Source organism: Gorilla gorilla, chromosome 13, assembly GCF_029281585.2.
Source record: "Gorilla gorilla gorilla isolate KB3781 chromosome 13, NHGRI_mGorGor1-v2.1_pri, whole genome shotgun sequence".
Taxonomy (NCBI): domain Eukaryota; kingdom Metazoa; phylum Chordata; class Mammalia; order Primates; family Hominidae; genus Gorilla; species Gorilla gorilla.
Genome location: NC_073237.2, coordinates 106,531,338 through 106,547,400, shown reverse-complemented (window position 1 = coordinate 106,547,400; position 16,063 = coordinate 106,531,338). Strand labels below are relative to the sequence as shown.

The 16,063-nt window shown below is 44.5% G+C and overlaps 1 long non-coding RNA gene across 1 annotated transcript in view; it reads right to left on the bottom strand.

Moving 5' to 3' along the window:
• LOC129524696 (uncharacterized) overlaps positions 1-16,063 on the bottom strand; it is a 64,062-nt gene that overhangs the window by 17,994 nt on the left and 30,005 nt on the right. The window lies entirely within an intron of this gene.

The window sequence follows — 16,063 nt, the reverse complement described above, 5'->3', positions numbered from 1 at the left end:
CATGACAACTGGCTAATTTTTGTGTTTTTAGTAGAAACAGGGTTTCACTATGTTGTCCAGGCTGGTCTCGAACTCCTGCCCTCAAGTGATCCTCCTGCCTCGGCCTCCCAAAGTGCTGGGATTACAGGCATGAGCCACCAGGCCCAGCCATCATTTTATGTTTGAACTGTGTCATTTTTCTCTCTCTCTCACTCCCTTTCTAAAGTCCTCCTATAAACACAGACACACACACAGACCCACACACATACAAACCAGAAAGTCCTTTTACTGCCTATTGAAAAAAAAAAAAAACTGAGCTAACTCAGACATTTAGAATCCAGAGGAGATGGCTTCTTCTGTACCATACTAATTGTGTCTATGCTGAGGCTGCACCAGATAAACACTGGAGTCTTAAGTCATAGACAGAGTGGAGCTGGCTTTCCTAGGCATTAATAACTGAGATTTTGACAAAGCATAGGCTCCATATGCTTTTTTAGAATTCTTTGGAGTAGGCAGAGCACAGTGGCTCACGCCTGTAATCTTAAAACTTTGGGAGGTCAAGGCAGGTGGATTGCTTGAGCCCAGGAGTTTGAGACCAGCCTGGGCAACATGGTGAAACCCTGTCTCTACAAAAAATAGACAAATTAGCCAGGCATGGTGGCTTGCATCTGTAGTCCCAGCTGCTTGAGAGGCTGAGGTGGGAGGATCGCTTGAGCCCAGGAGTTTGAGACCAGCATGGGCAACATAGCTAGACTCTGTCTCTATAAAAAAGAAAAAAAATACAAAAATTAGCCAGACATGGTAGTTCGTGCCTGTAGTCCCAGCTGCTTGGGAGGCTGAGGTGGGAGGATCACTTGCGCCTGGAAGGTGGAGGTTGCAGTGAGCCGAGATCATGCCACTGCACTCCAGCCTGGATAATAGAGCGAAACTCAGTCTCAAAAATAAAAATAAAATAAATAAATAAATAAATAAATAAATAAATAGATAAATAAAAATAAAAAATATTCTTTGGGCTATAGAGGAAACCAGCACATACTAGTTTAAGTGAAAAGGAGAACAAATATGCATTGAGCACTTACTCTGCCAAACACTGGAATAGGCACTTAAAATAAAACTTGATTCATGGAATCCAAATGCAGAGATAGAGTCAGCCTTCACATGAGATTAGAAGCAGGGAGAGGAAAGCTATGGGGGACTCAGGATATTTCCAAGTATTTCTGTCCTCTGCTTTTCATCTGAATCATCCTTTATGTTGCTACAGATAGATGTTCTTTATTTTCCAGTCTTCGTGCTGGAAAGTAGTCCCTGCCAATAACTCCCAAGCATGTATTATCTCCTCCATTCAAGACACCAGCCAGACTATTCCTTCCTGAACAACTCTAGCCAGGGCGCAGGATCACAACAATAAAGGCAATTTTGCTCCTATTATAAGGGTGGGGTGGAGATGGTGGGCACCCCAGAAAAGCAAGAGGCTGAAAAGACTTAAAATGTTGTGCTCACTGCAAAAAATAAACTTTTAAAATAAAATAACAATTTAAAGCAAAAGTTGTCTGATAAAAATCTGTATATGCCATGCTCACATATATATTTAGTGTATTTGCTAGACAATATCCTAAACCCTTTGCATTCATTACCTCATTTAACTTTTGCAGCAATCCTATAAGTGGAATTGTGTTGAGAAATGTTTAACAACTGGTTCTCTGGGAGAAAAATACTGCCTGGTCTGAAGTGGTTGCCAATTTTTGTGGTGTAAATACTTGGTAGATTTCAAGCTACCCAATGGCATCACTGAGCATGCAGCTGGGAAGAGATGTACACAACAGGCCCTCATGAGCTGGTAAGATTTCGCTGTAGCACACCAGTACCTACAGTGGAGGTACTACTTTTATCCCTATTTTCTTGCACAGGAGAAAACCAACACAAAGAAGTTAAATGACTTGCCCAAATTTCCCCAGAAAAATCCGCATGGGACCCCAGCTCTATGATGCCAAAGTTAAGACTAAAGGTTAAAGAAAAGTTGTATAGTCAAGCTTATAAGCATGGCATCATTATATGCCATGCTTATCTTAAATTCTATCAGTCACAGTCACTGCTTAACAAAATTAAGCATCAAAAAACTTCAGATCATCTTATCTGGTGACCCCATTTTAATAAGACCTCATTTAGAGGGGTTTAGAGTAACATATATCAATTTGAACTTTCAGGGCTAATGCCTAAGTTTCTGAACCATAACTGCGATCTACCCAATTATTTGCACCATATTGTATCTAGATCATCTCTCTCTCTCTCTCTCTCTCTCTCTCTCTTTCTTTCTCTAGATCATCTCTCTGTCTCTCTCTCTTTTTTTTTTTTTGAGACAGGTTCTCACTCTGTTGCCCTGGCTGGAGTGCAGTGATGCGATCACAGCTCACTGCTGCAGTCTCCATCTCCCAGGCTCAAATGATCCTCCCACCTCAGCCTCCCAAGTACCTGAATCCACAGGTATGTGCCACCACACCCAGGTAATTTGTGCATTTTTTGTAGAAATGGGGTTTCACGATGTTGCCCAGGCTGGTCTAGATCTCCTGGGCTCAAATGATCTGCCCTCCTCGGCCTCCCAACGTGCTGACGTTACAGGCATGAGCCACCATGCCTGGCCTGGGGCCTCTTTTTAACCTCCACAAAGAATACTGCAGTTCCGCCGGGCACAATGGCTCATGCCTGTAATCCCAGCACTTTGGGAGGCCAAGGCGGGTGGATCACGAGGTCAAGAGTTCAAGACCAGCCTGGCCAACATTGTGAAACCCCGTCTCTACTAAAAATATACAAATTAGCCAGGCGTGGTGGCAGGTGCCTGTAATCCCAGCTACTCGGGAGGCTGAGGCAGGAGAATTGCTTGAACCTGGGAGGCGGAGGTTGCAGTGAGCTGAGATCCAGCCACTGCACTCCAGCCTGGGCGACAGAGCAAGACTCTGTCTTGGGAAAAAAAAAAAAAAAATATATATATATATATATATATTGCAGTTCTTCCATCAGAGCCCATGGGCCCTTTAAGCCAGCAGTCTGCTTTACTCCTAGTAAAGTGTAGTACCCTGCAGTATTCACTGAAGCAAGCCCGCCATCTTTCCTGACAGCCTCCTGATTTCTTCCATGTGCACCGAACAACTCAACAATATCTGCCCCAACCTCCTGGCTCCCAAGCACAGTTCTCTCACTTCTCAAAGTCTGCATTAATGACAAAATGCAAAGAAAAATATGTATCCAGATTTACTGCATCATTTCCTCCCAGTGAAGTTAAGAACATTACTTAATCACAACAAAGTATTTTATCTAGGACCAGGGATCGGGGCTCATGCCTGTAATCCCAGCACTTTGGGAGGCTGAAGCAGGAAGACTACTTGAGGCCAGGAGTTTGAGACCAGCCTGGGCAATGCAACAAGACCCCATCTCTACAAAACCTAAAAATTAGCCAGGCATGGTAGCACACGCCTGTAGTCCCAGCTACTCAGGAGGCTGGGGTGGGTGGACAGCTTGAATCAAGGAGCTTGAGGCTGCAATGAGCCATGATCATGCCACTGCACTCCAGAGTGGGAAACAGAGTGAGAACCTCCTCTCAAAAAAAAAAAAAACTAGCCGACCAACATGGTGAAACCCCGTCTACCAAAAATACAAAAAAAAAATTAGCTGGGCGTGGTAGCAGGCGCCTGTAATCCCAGCTACTTGGGAGGGTGAGACAGGAGAATCGCTTGAAACCGGAAGGCAGAGGTTGCAGTGAGCCGAGATTGTGCCACTGCACTCCAGCCTGGGCAATAAGAGCAAAACTCTGTCACAAAAAAAAAAAAAAAAAGAAAGAAAGAAAGAAAGAAAAAATTTACCTAGCTCTTGTATCTCCAGTGAACACACTTTCAACATGCTAAGAAAGTTCTCACTTATCGTTAACATTTATTCACCTAGGATTTACAAATTCCAGTCTAAATTTAAAATCTTCCTCCCCAAACATTTATATTGGGCACACTCACCACTAGTCCTGGAAAAGTGTGAGGTGGGTCAAAAACCAAGTTGGGACTTTCCTCACTTTCACTTTCAGTACCTTCTCACCCAGGTTTTTTTCCTCATCCTAATCTGCTATCACCACCCAGCACACATTTTATGTCTTATTTCCCCAAAGCCTTTCTTCTTCTTACCAAAATCCATTTCTCCCACTATTCATTCACTCATTCATCCAACAGTCATTAATGGGGTGGTTTGATGCTAGCAGTAGGCCCATCCTAGGGATGCACAGAGTATGAATACTCTCCTTGAGATGCTCACACTTCAGCAACAGAGACAGGCATGCGCAAACAAAGCTAAAGGAATTACAGTAAGAGATGCTGTAATCAATATTTATGCAAAGGCAAAGTGATGTAGAAAAACAGGTAAGAGTGATTGATTTGCCTGGAGGTTGGGCAGGGAATGGGATTGCATTTCAGTGGCTTCTGGGAAGAGCTGACAGTTAGGCTGGGCTTGAAGGCTGGTAGGAGTCTGTTAGATACCCAAGGGAAGAAAAGGCTGATAACACAGACAAAACAGTGATTTGAAAATGGAGGGCGGAGGGACAGTGGCAGAGTCTGCAGTGCTGGAATTTGGGGAAAATAGAAAAAAGCAGCTAATCTCAGTAGGCCCCCTAAAAGGCTTAGAATGTCTCCTTCTTAGAGGCATTTGTTTGCATAGGAGCAAAGTTCAGCACAGTAACATTCAGTGTTAGAAAGCATGCTTGATTGGCCATCAGAAGACGAGTTCTCATCATAGTCTATTAGCAGCTGTGTTGTTTGAGGTATGTCAATCTCTCTGAGCTTGATTTTTCAACACTTAGGAAGAGAAGCTGGAGTAAGCACTCTAAAAGGCCCACTCATAAATATATCTACAGGGCAGGCACAGTGGCTTATGCCCGTACTCCCAGCACTTTGGGAGGCAAAGGCTGGTGGATGACTTGAGGTCAGGAGTTTGAGACCAGCCTGGTCAACATGGTGAAACCCTGACTCTGCTAAAATTACAAAATTTAGCTAGGTATGGTGGCACACGCCTGTAATCCCAGCTACTCTGGAGGTTGAAGTGGGAGAATCACTTGAACCCAGGAGGTGGAGGCTACAGTGAGCTGAGATCATGCCACTGCACTCCAGCCTGGGTGACAGAGTGAGACGCTGTCTCCAAAGATGAAATTAAAAAATAAAAGGCTGGGCCCTGTGGCTCACGCCTGTAATCTCAGCACTTTGGGAGGCAGAGGCGGGTGGATCATGAGGTCAGGAGTTCAAGACCAGCCTGACCAACATGGTGAAACCCCGTCTCTACTAAAAATACAAAAAAATTAGCCAGGCATGGTGGCATGTGCCTGTAATCCCTGTAATCCCAGCTACTCAAGAGGCTGAGGCAGGAGAATTGCTTGAACCCGGGAGGCGGAAGTTGTAGTGAGCCGAGATCATGCCACTGCACTCCAGCATGAACACCAAGAATGTAACTCTGTCTCAAAATAAATAAATAAATAATAAAAATACATTTTCACTGTGGACCAACTTGTGGTACTATTTCAGAGGAGTGATGCTTAAGCTCAGAAAGAATGTTCTCTGTGCTGCTTTCCACAGCTTGTGGTGCTCCTATTCAGCTCCACACTTCACAGGAGCAGAGCACCCTCCAGGGTCTATTATGAGACCCCACATGTGGATTGTGAGAAAGCTCAGCATGAGATTCAAACCCCACTCCTGAGTAAGCACTATTGTGTGGTCCAGTTATCTGGCTGTTGTCCAAAATCAGAGTTAGCCCACCTAAATCTGAAGTAGGTCCTGCCTGACACTGTCAAAGGAAAAAAAAAATTGCATAGGGCACTAGCGAACATACAGTGGTAGGCTAAGCTCATTTAGAAGTTGTCACCCAGATGCGGTGACTCATGCCTGTAATCCCAGCACTTGAGGAGGCTGAGGTGGGAAGACTACTTGAGTACAGGAGAATGAGACCAGCCTGGGCAACATAGTGAGACCCTGTCTCTACAAAAATTACAAAAATTAGCCAGGTGTGGTGGTGCACACCTGTAGTCCCAGCTACTCAGGAGGCTAATGCAGGAAGATCACCTAAGCCTGGAAGGTCAAGGCTGCAGTGAGCCATGACCGTGCCACTGCACTCTGGGTGACAGAGTAAGACGCTGTCTCAAAAACAAAAAAAGAAAGAAAAAAGAATTGTGCTCAATAAGAGAAACTACTCTGTCTGGCGCAGTGGCTCACACCTGTAATCCCAACACTTTGGGAGGCTGAAGCGGGTGGATCACCTAAGGTCAGGAGTTCGAGACCCGCCTCGCCAACATGGCAAAACCCTATCTCTACTAAAAATACAAAAATTAGCCAGGCGTGGTGGTGTAATCCCAGCTACTCAGGAGGCTGAGGCAGGAGAATTGTTTGAGCCCTGGAGGTGGAGGTTGCAGTGAGCCGAGATCGCACCACTGCACCCCAGCCTGGGCAATAGAGCAAGTAAGGCTCTGAGAAAGAGAGAGAGAGAGAGAGAGAGAAAAGAAAGAAGAAACTACAACAAAGTTTGTAAAAGCCCATCTGAGGAGCAGAGTCACTTTTCACATTACATTTTTATGACTGAGCCCTAGTATCAGGCATCCTTTCCTCCAGTGAGAAAGGGGAAGAACTGTTTCAGACAACATGCTTGGATAGAACTACTCATCTCCAGAAAAAACAGTGGACTAAGGCAGTTGGCCTTCTCCATGGGTTAATATTCTAAATAGCACTTTGGTCCAGAGTTGAAGGCCTTCCTGAAGCTAGCCCAGCTCAGAACTGTTGCCACCTGGGAAGTCTTGATTCTCGGTGTGTTCGGCAAGGGCAGAAGGTCCTCCTGAAGACACTTGAGCACTCTTAGGCAGTAGTGTTCTCAAGGCTCCCAAGCAACCCTGGGAAACTGAAACAAACAGACATGCATTTCCCATGTCTCTGGACCTTCATTTCCCATCTCTGGGCTATAGATTCAATGTCTGTTAAGGTTCCGTGCAGAATAGTGTTCATTCTTCTTGTATGCATGCTATATGTCAAGCACTGTACCAAGCAATATACCTCAGACTCAATTTACATTGCTCATCTAAGTCTCACAATGACTGAAATTGATATTATCATGATTGCCACTTTATAGATGAGGAAACTAAGATTTAGAATTTGTCTAAGTTCTCCGCAGCTAGTAAGTGATGGAGTAGTCGTTTGAGATACTGCTACGATAGCACCATAATGTTACTCGTATATGTAGCCATCTACACGGGGTGATTCAAGAAGACTCAAAAATTTCTCTTTTCTCCAAAAGACCTCTTCAGTCTCTCTAGCCTCTCCTGATTCCTGTCTCTTGTAGAGGAGGAATGAGTTTTAACAGTTTAGTAGTTTTGCTTAAAGAATATAGAGCAAGTTTTTGAAGACACAGTATATGTAACAGGTCAGTTTTGATTAATTCATTTAGTCAGTAAACATTTATTTAACAGCTATTATGTACCAGGCATGGATCAAAGTTCTTAGGATATAACAGTGAAAAAAATAAACAAAGATCCTCTACCTTAAGGAGCTTATAGTCTAGCGAAAAAAGAAAATAATAAATAAGTAAAGAGCAGATTATAATAAAAGGTGACAAATCTTGCAAAACAAATGAAAACATAAGATGGGATAAAGGGGATCAGGAATGGGGGGGCGGTGAAAGAGGCAGGTAAATAAGATGTCAGTCGGCCTCAGTGTGAAACCACTGTTGCAAAATTGTAACTGTGAAGATTATTACAGTGATACAGTGAAAGAGATCTGACCTAACTCACTCCATCTTGCTTCTAACCTCCAAGTTGTCCTTGTTCATTCCTGGGCGTAGGCCAAACTAACTTTGGAAGAAACTTAATTTATAGTTTAACTTTGAAACAAAGACATAATATCCCTTTCCCAAAACAAATGCTTTTCCTGCCTGGGGACTAGTCTGCCTTTGCGGGACTAACAGTTAGCCACAAGATTAGAAATTATGGTTTAGGAGTCATGCAGCTAGAGGCCACAAGATTCTGATCCTCCTCAAATTGCTCCTGGGGATAACATCATTATTGTAAAGCCTAAGGTCAGTGCTTGAGATGTTTTGCAGTCCCTGCACTTGATGGATCAGCTGGCACCACCCAGATTGATAAAGTGGCTCATCTAGTCTTGTGGCCCCCACCCAGGAACTGACTCAATGCAAGAGGACAGTTTCGATTCTCTCTGATTTCATTTCCGACCCAACCAATCAGCACTCTCAACTCACTGACCCCTACCCACCAATATGTCCTTAAAAACCCCATGCCCCAGTTGTTGGTGAGACTGCTTTGAGTAATAATAAAACTCCAGTCCCCTGTACAGCTGGCTCTGTGTGAATTACACTCTTTATTGCAATTGTCCTGTCTTGATAAATCAGCTCTGTCTAGGCAGCGGGCAAGGAGAACCTGTTGGGCGGTTCCAAGTGGGAAGGTAAGACTTAAGCAAAGGTTTTGAGGAGGTAAGGAAATTAGCCAAACTCTGTGGAGAGAATAGGAATTGAAGCAAAAGGAGCAGCTGGAACAAAAATCCCAAGACAGAGCGTGCCTGGTGTGTGTGAGAAAGGATATAACAGTGAAAAAAAAAAATAAACAAAGATCCTCTACCTTAAAGAGCTCTCAGTCTAATGAAAAAAGACAGAAAATAATAAGTAAAGAGTAGATTATAATAAAAGGTGACAAGTTGGCAGGTGACAAACGGCAAGGAGGGCTGGCTGAAGTAGGAATGAGGAAAAGAGTGCTGGGAGAGGTGGTCACAGAAGTATCTCAGAAGACTAGATCATATAGAGTTTTGCAGGACATCGTCAGGACTTTGCTTTTATTCTATGTCAGAATGGGGCTGGTGAAGTTTTGAGCAGAGGAGGGACAAAGGGAAAACCAGGAGGAGCCTGTTTCAGTAACTCAGGCAAGAATTAATGGAGCTGGCCAGGCACAGAGGCTCATGCCTGTAATCCCAGCACTTTGGGAGGCCGAGGCGGGTGGATCACTTGAGGTCAGGAGTTCGAGACCAGCATGGCCAACATAGTGAAACCCCCGTCTCTACTAAAAATACAAAATTAGCCAGGCGTGGTGACACAAACCTGTAATCCCAGCTACCTGGGAGGCTGAGACACTAGAATTGCTTGAACTTGGGCGACAGAGGTTTCAGTGAGCCAAAATGGTGCCACTGCACTCCAGCCTGGGCAACAGAGCAAGATCTGTCTCAACAGAAAAAAAAAAAAAAAAAAAGAATGGACCTGAGACCAAGGTAGTAACAGCAGAGGGGGTGAGAAATGGATTTTTTATACGTATAAATAAATTGGGATTAAATTTCCTGATGGCTTGTATGGGGGGCCTGAGAGAAAGAAGAATAATACCAAAGATTTTCCTGAGCACTTTGAAGGGTGGAGTTGCCAACCACTCTGACAGAGATGGCTGAGGGTGGAGCTGGTTTCTAGAGAAAGATCAGGGTTCAGGTTTGGACATGTTAAGTTTGAGGCATCTACTAGGCATCCAAGTGCTGTCAGTGAATAGGCTGTAGAATATATACATCTGCAGTGCAGGAGAGAAGCCTGGGTTGGGGATATAAATTTTTATTTTATGTTTTTTTGAGACGGAGTCTTGCTCCATCACCCAGGCTGAAGTACAATGGCACAATCTCAGCTCACTGCAACCTCCACCTTCCAGGTTCTAGCGATTCTCCTGCCTCAGCCTCCCGAGTAGCTGGGATTCCAGACACACGCCACCACACCCGGCTAATTTTTGTATTTTTAGTAGAGATGGAGTTTCACCACCTTGGCTAAGCTGGTCTCGAAACCCTGACCTCAAGTGATCCACCTGCCTCGGCATCCCAAAGTGCTGGGATTACAGGCGTAAGTCACCATGACCGGCCTGGGATATAAATTTCGAAGTAGTCAGCACATAAACCTTTTAAAATCACAAGCCTGAATATGACCTTCAAGGGAGTGCATATAGATTGAGATGAGGATGAAGGATCCTAGACACTTCCACATTATGAGGGTGAGAAGAAGAGAATAACTTACAAAGAAGACTGAGAATTCATGACAAGTGAGGTAGGAAGAAAACAGAGTATAGTGTCCCAGAAGCCAAGTAAAGAAAGCGTATAGAGGAAGAGGGAGTGACCAACTATACCAAACAATGGATCAAGTACAATGCAGAGTAAGAATTGACCATTAGCTTGAGCAACATAGAGGCCACTGGCAACAGTGGGGTGGGAAACTGATTAGTTGCCTCTGGAACTTGGGTTTTACTATTCAAGAGGACAAATGAAAAGGTGCTGGTGGTCAATTAGGAGAGATGTATTTCCTAAAAGAATTACATTCCGAATAATTCCTAAAAGAGTTATTTCCTGTAGGTACCTGCTGGTTAGAAATTTGTCCCCTACGACCAACCGACCGGGCACCTGGTGGGAGGGACCGAGAGCCCGCACTGGGGAACTGCAGGACGCAGGCCCTCGGGCAGGAGCGTCTGGCAGAGCCGGGAGCGCGGCAGGCTCCCTCCTTTGCAGGACGAGGTGGGGCCTCTGCGGCTGTCCTGGACAGGCCGGGGTGGCGGCAGCTTTGCCCACGTGGAAGTGGGGCTGGGTCTCACTTGCCTGGTGGTGGTCTCTGGCGCCACCTTGCTTGCTGCAGCCCTGGGGAGCAGGCAGTGGATGGTTCTTCCGCCTATTTGCTGCTGGTTTCCCGGACAGTGCGTGGGCAGCAGGGGGCTGTGGGCAGGGCTGGAGTTTAGTCTAAGGTAATGTAACAATGTTGGTTTCTTAGTTTTGACAAATACAGCATGGTAACTTAAGATGCTAACATCAGGGCCGGGCACGGTGACTCACGCCTATAATCCCAGCACTTTGGGAGGCCAAAGCAGGTGGATCGCCTGAGCTAAGGAGTTCAGCACCAGCCTGGGCAACATGGCAAAACCCCATCTCTACAAAAATGTACAAAAACTAGCGAAGTGTGGTGGCATGCACATGTAGTCCCAGCTACTCAGGAGGCTGAGGCGGGAGGATTGCTTGAGACTAGGAGGTCAAGGCTGCAATGAGCTGAGATCATGCCACTGCACTCCAGCCTGGGCAACAGAGCAAGACCCTGCCTCAAGAAACAAAAAATGTTAATATCAAGAGACTGAGTGAGGAATACACAGGTACTCTCTACCATCTCTGCAACTTTTTAAAAATAAATCCAGGCCAGCGCAGTGGCTCACGCCTATAATCCCAACACTTTGGGAGGCTGAGGTGGGTGTATCACCTGAGGTCAGGAGTTCAAGAGCAGCCTGGCCAACATGGCGAAACCCCATGTCTACTAAAAAAAAAAAAATACAAAAAAAAAAAAAAAATTTGGGCGTGGTGGCAAGTGCCTTTAGTCCCAGCTACTCAGGAGGCTGAAGTAGGAGAATCGCTTGAACCTGGGAGGCAGAGGCTGCAGTGAGCTGAGGTCACACCACTGCACTCCAGCATAGGCAATAGAGCAAGACTCTGTCTCAAAAATAAATAAATACATAAATTTTTTAAAAATCCAAAATAAAGTCCATTTTTAAAAAAAATGCATTTGTAAGGAGATGTGCTATGAAGGAGAAGCACTCGTGCTTTGTGAGCATGTCCTAAGGAAAGGAAATTTGAACTTGCCAGAAGTCAGAGATGGCTTCCTGATGAAATAACTGTAGACCTGAGACCTTAAGAATGAGGGGGCATTTTTGAAAACCGCAGTTCTCAAAGTCAAACAAACTCATACTTAGACATTACAAGAGTATTTTGGCCATACACAGTGGTGTGCGTCTGTAGTCCCAGCTGCTCAGGAGGCTAAGGAGGGAGGATTGCTTGAGGCCAGGAGTTCAAGGCACTACAATCGCGTCTGTGAATAGTCACTACACTCCAGCCTGGGTGACATAGCAAGACCCATCTCTTCAAACACACACACACACACACACACACACACACACACACACACACACACACACACACACACGCATTTTGCTTCCGAGAAAGTTTTTCAAGTAAAGATCATAAGTATTATTGCTGATGCATTGCGCATTTTCAGCCCAGACCTCTGCCTGGTGAGGCAGATGGAAACCTTCAGTGGGTGAGGAGACTGTGCACTGCTTTTGAGGCCATTTCTCTTTCCCACAAACCTGATGTTGCCAGAGACAGGACTGGAAAACTCTACAGCCTGTAATTTTTAAATATTTGGGCCCAGATGTGATGCGTTCATTAAGTAGGACAAATGAAGTGTGTTCTTCACTCCACCAAAGCAGCCTATCCCCATGCATGCCATTCTTCCAAGCCCAGGTGATATGGGAGTGAGAAGCAGACAGAAGTGGGGCCAGACAAGATTTCCACGCCAAGGATGGAAGCCTGGAGCTAGCTTGCTCTAGATAGTCAGGCTGCTGAAGGGCAAAGAATATGACCAAGGAGGTGTGGACTAAAACAAGGTCCCTGGACCTAGAGCAGCACTCGTATTAGTAAAAGCGACTGAATATGCCTGGCACCTTGGCTCAGGCCCCACCATTCCAGAGCACAGGCCACTGTAATGAGGATGGCTGGAAAATCATTATATAGCCAGTGACAATAGAAAGGCCAAATTATGTGCATGAAGGTTTAATGTCAACGTGTAGTATGTGCAAGTTAGACAAATGAAAGTCAAAGACCACCTGTAAACCCAAGCCAACACTCACAAGTCACAGGCCCTCTGGAAAGAACAGCTGTGAAAATGTCTTTAGAGAAGAACAGGATGGAGAATGAATTTCATGCCCACATGTGGCAGATGTCACATGGAATCACTCTGGCAGCTCAGGCATTTTACGTTCTGTAGCATCTCTCTACATGTTGGAGCAGGCAGATGTTCAGTTTTCTTCACTACTATTTCAGTTCTGCCTTACATTGGAACAATAAAACAAGCCATATGTCAGAATCCAAGAGAATTCTCTGGAAACCAAAGGCTTCTCCATCTCACTTTCAGCAGCCAAAGTCTCGATGTGACTTCACTTGCTTACAAGTAGAAGGATCCATGCTTTTATAATGGCCTTTCTATTGTTATAGGAAAAGAGAGAGGTGACTTAATTTTTGCCTGTTGTCTAATGAAGAGTCATGCATTTTTACCAGTGCAATTTTTGTTTATCAAACACTAACAGTGTTTCCAGCTGAAACATGACCCAGTAATGGCTGATCAAATGCAATCAGTGGGTCAGCATTTTCTTAAACTCAAACAAACAAACAAACAAAATCTGAGGCCATGTGCGGTGGCTCACACCTGTAATCCCAGCACTTTGGGAGGCTGAGGCAGGCGGATAACTTGAGCCGAGGTCAAGACCAGCCTAAGAAACATGGCAAAACCCTGTCTCTACTAAAAATACAAAAAAAAAAAAAAATTAGCCAGGCATGGTGGTGCAAGCCTGTAGTTGCAGATACTCAGGAAGCTGAGGTGAAAGAATTGCTTCAGCCTAGGAGGCAGAAGTTGAAGTGAGCAGAGACTGCGTCACTGCACTCCAGCCTGGGTGACAGAGTGACACCTTGTCTTAAAAAAAAAAAAAATCAGAGTGCATCTACTATAATAATGTGGGTTCTGGTAGTCAAGTTTGAAAGTCATTGTGGTAGGGGCCTCATCTTCATTAGGGATGACCTAGTTCAGTGATTCTCAAAGTGAAGGTCTGGGACCGGGAGTGTTAGCATCACGTGGGAATATATTAGAAATGCACACTTCAGACCCCACTCCAGATGCCCCTAATCAGAAGCTGTGAGAGGTGAAGGCAGAGGACACATGCAAGGAAAATGGAGATGATTCTGATACACACTCGCTTTTGAGCAACCCCAGTGAAGTACACCAAAGGACTGATTAAAAATATCAATGAGGCATTAAAACAAAAGAGTAAAGACAAAAACAAGTTGCAACCCTTTGATAAACAATGAGGCTCAACAATCCCAAATAAATAGCCAGAAGAACAACTACAAAAACTCTTACAGGGGTAAGTAAGTTTTCTTTAACAGAGTTGCATCTTACACAAGGCTAGGATCTAAAGATAGAGGGTAAGAAAAAAGTAACGTCAGTCAAGATCCTCCATAAAGTACAGTCAATCCTGTGTCCCAGTAAGGTCATTTTTGCTCTTCTGCACTGAAACCCATCATCATTTCCTTGATGGAGGGCCAGATGGAGTAGTTGGCTTGTGTCTAGGGCCGTATTGTTCCACAAATATTAATTGAAAATACTAGAATCCGTTCTGTGCAGTGAGATGATACCCACCTGGGCAAACAAACTAATTTTCCAGTATGTGTGTGTGGCTGGGAGTAGGAGGTGTTTATATTATTTTCTCTCTCTTCGTATAGTTGAAGTCACCACAAGTTACCTTTGCAGCAGATGCAATTCCAGTTATCCACCATCTACTTGGTAACTTTTCCTTCCCCAAAAGTGATGCACACACACACACACACAATTTCATTTACTCCTTACACAACTCTATGAGATCAGTAATGCTTTTTTGGTTTTTTGGGGGGGTTTTTTTGAGACAGAGTCTCACTCCGTTGCCCAGGCTGGAGTATAGTGGTGCTCACTGCAACCTTTGCCTTTGGTGCTGAAGCAATCCTCCCACCTCAGCCTCCTGGGTGGCTGGGACTACAGGCATGTATCTGTATTAGCCACCACATCTAGTTAATTTTTTGTATTTTTAGTAGAGACGGGGTTTCAGCATGTTGACCAGGCCCTGGCTGAAGCAATCCTCCCACCTCAGCCTCCCAAGTAGCTGGGACTACAGGCATGCAACACCACGTCTGGGTAATATTTTTGTCTTTTTAGTAGAGATGGGGCTTTGCCATGTTGCCCAGGCTGGTCTTGAACTCCAGAGATCAGTAATACCTTTCTTATTGTACAGACACGAAGTTTAAAGGTTGAGGTAGCTTGTCCAAGGTCACACAACCAGCAAATGGTTGAGTGTAGATGTGAACCCAGGTATGCTAGAGAAAATTAAAAGCATGATACACTAATATGACAAAGATTCTCTCAAAGCAAAGAAAATTTACTGCCTCAGTCTATCCTTTTATTGGTGTCACCCTCGGGCCCATGTGCCCTAGGATACAGGAAATTGATTTCAGAGAAATTGCCTTGGCTAGCATATTCCCCTCTCCCAGGAGTGTTCCCGAAAATCTGTGTGTGCCACTGATAGCTTTTTAATATACTATGTGTGCTCACTCTTAAAAAAAAATCCTGAGCCTGTCTTCTTGCCATTGTTGTTGTTCACATTAGGCGTCCTCTTAAAAGGAAGCATTAATTTTATTATTCCTCATTGGGGCTTTACAGAAGAGACTGGCCAGGCACGGTGGCTCATGCCTGTCATCCCAGTACTGTGGGAGGCCAAGGTGGATGGATCACTTGAGCCCAGGAGTTCAAGACCAGTTTCGGCGATATAGTGAGACCTCATCTCTACAAAAAATACAAAGATCAGCTGGGTGTCATGGCATGTGCCTGTAATTCCAACTACTTGGGAGGCTGAGGCGGAAGGATCGCTTGAGCCAGGAGGTGGAGGTTGCAGTGAGCCGTGATTGTGCCACCACACTCCAGCCTGGGTGACAGTTGTGAAATCCTGTCTCAAAATAATAATAATAATAATAATAATAATTTAAAAACTTTTAAAAAAGAAAAGACTGGATGGGGATGAGAGGGCAGAGAAGAGCAGCCAAGGAAAGAAGGTTTAAGCAATATACAGTACAGTATTATAAAGCCACTGCTCCCCTGGGCCGATCCTTATTCCTTCTTACTGAAGAAGGTGGGGCTTTTCTCCAGAAAATTCCATCAACCCTGGAAAGATCAGATGGCAATTTACCATGAGGTAAGAATGCAACCTCTGCCAGAATTCCATAGCCCTTAACTTTTCAAGCTTTAGTCATCAGCAAGTCACCTTTATCATCATTTACTTCACCTATTCACTTTTTGTATATGAATAGATTTTACAATGAAAGCTTTTATCACCACACCTTAAAGAGAAAATGAGTGTTGCTCTCAGAAGTGGAAGAAAACTTCAAACATGAGTGCGCTGAAAACAAAATGACTTTTTTTTCAATTCTAACTTGATATGTGGCTTGTC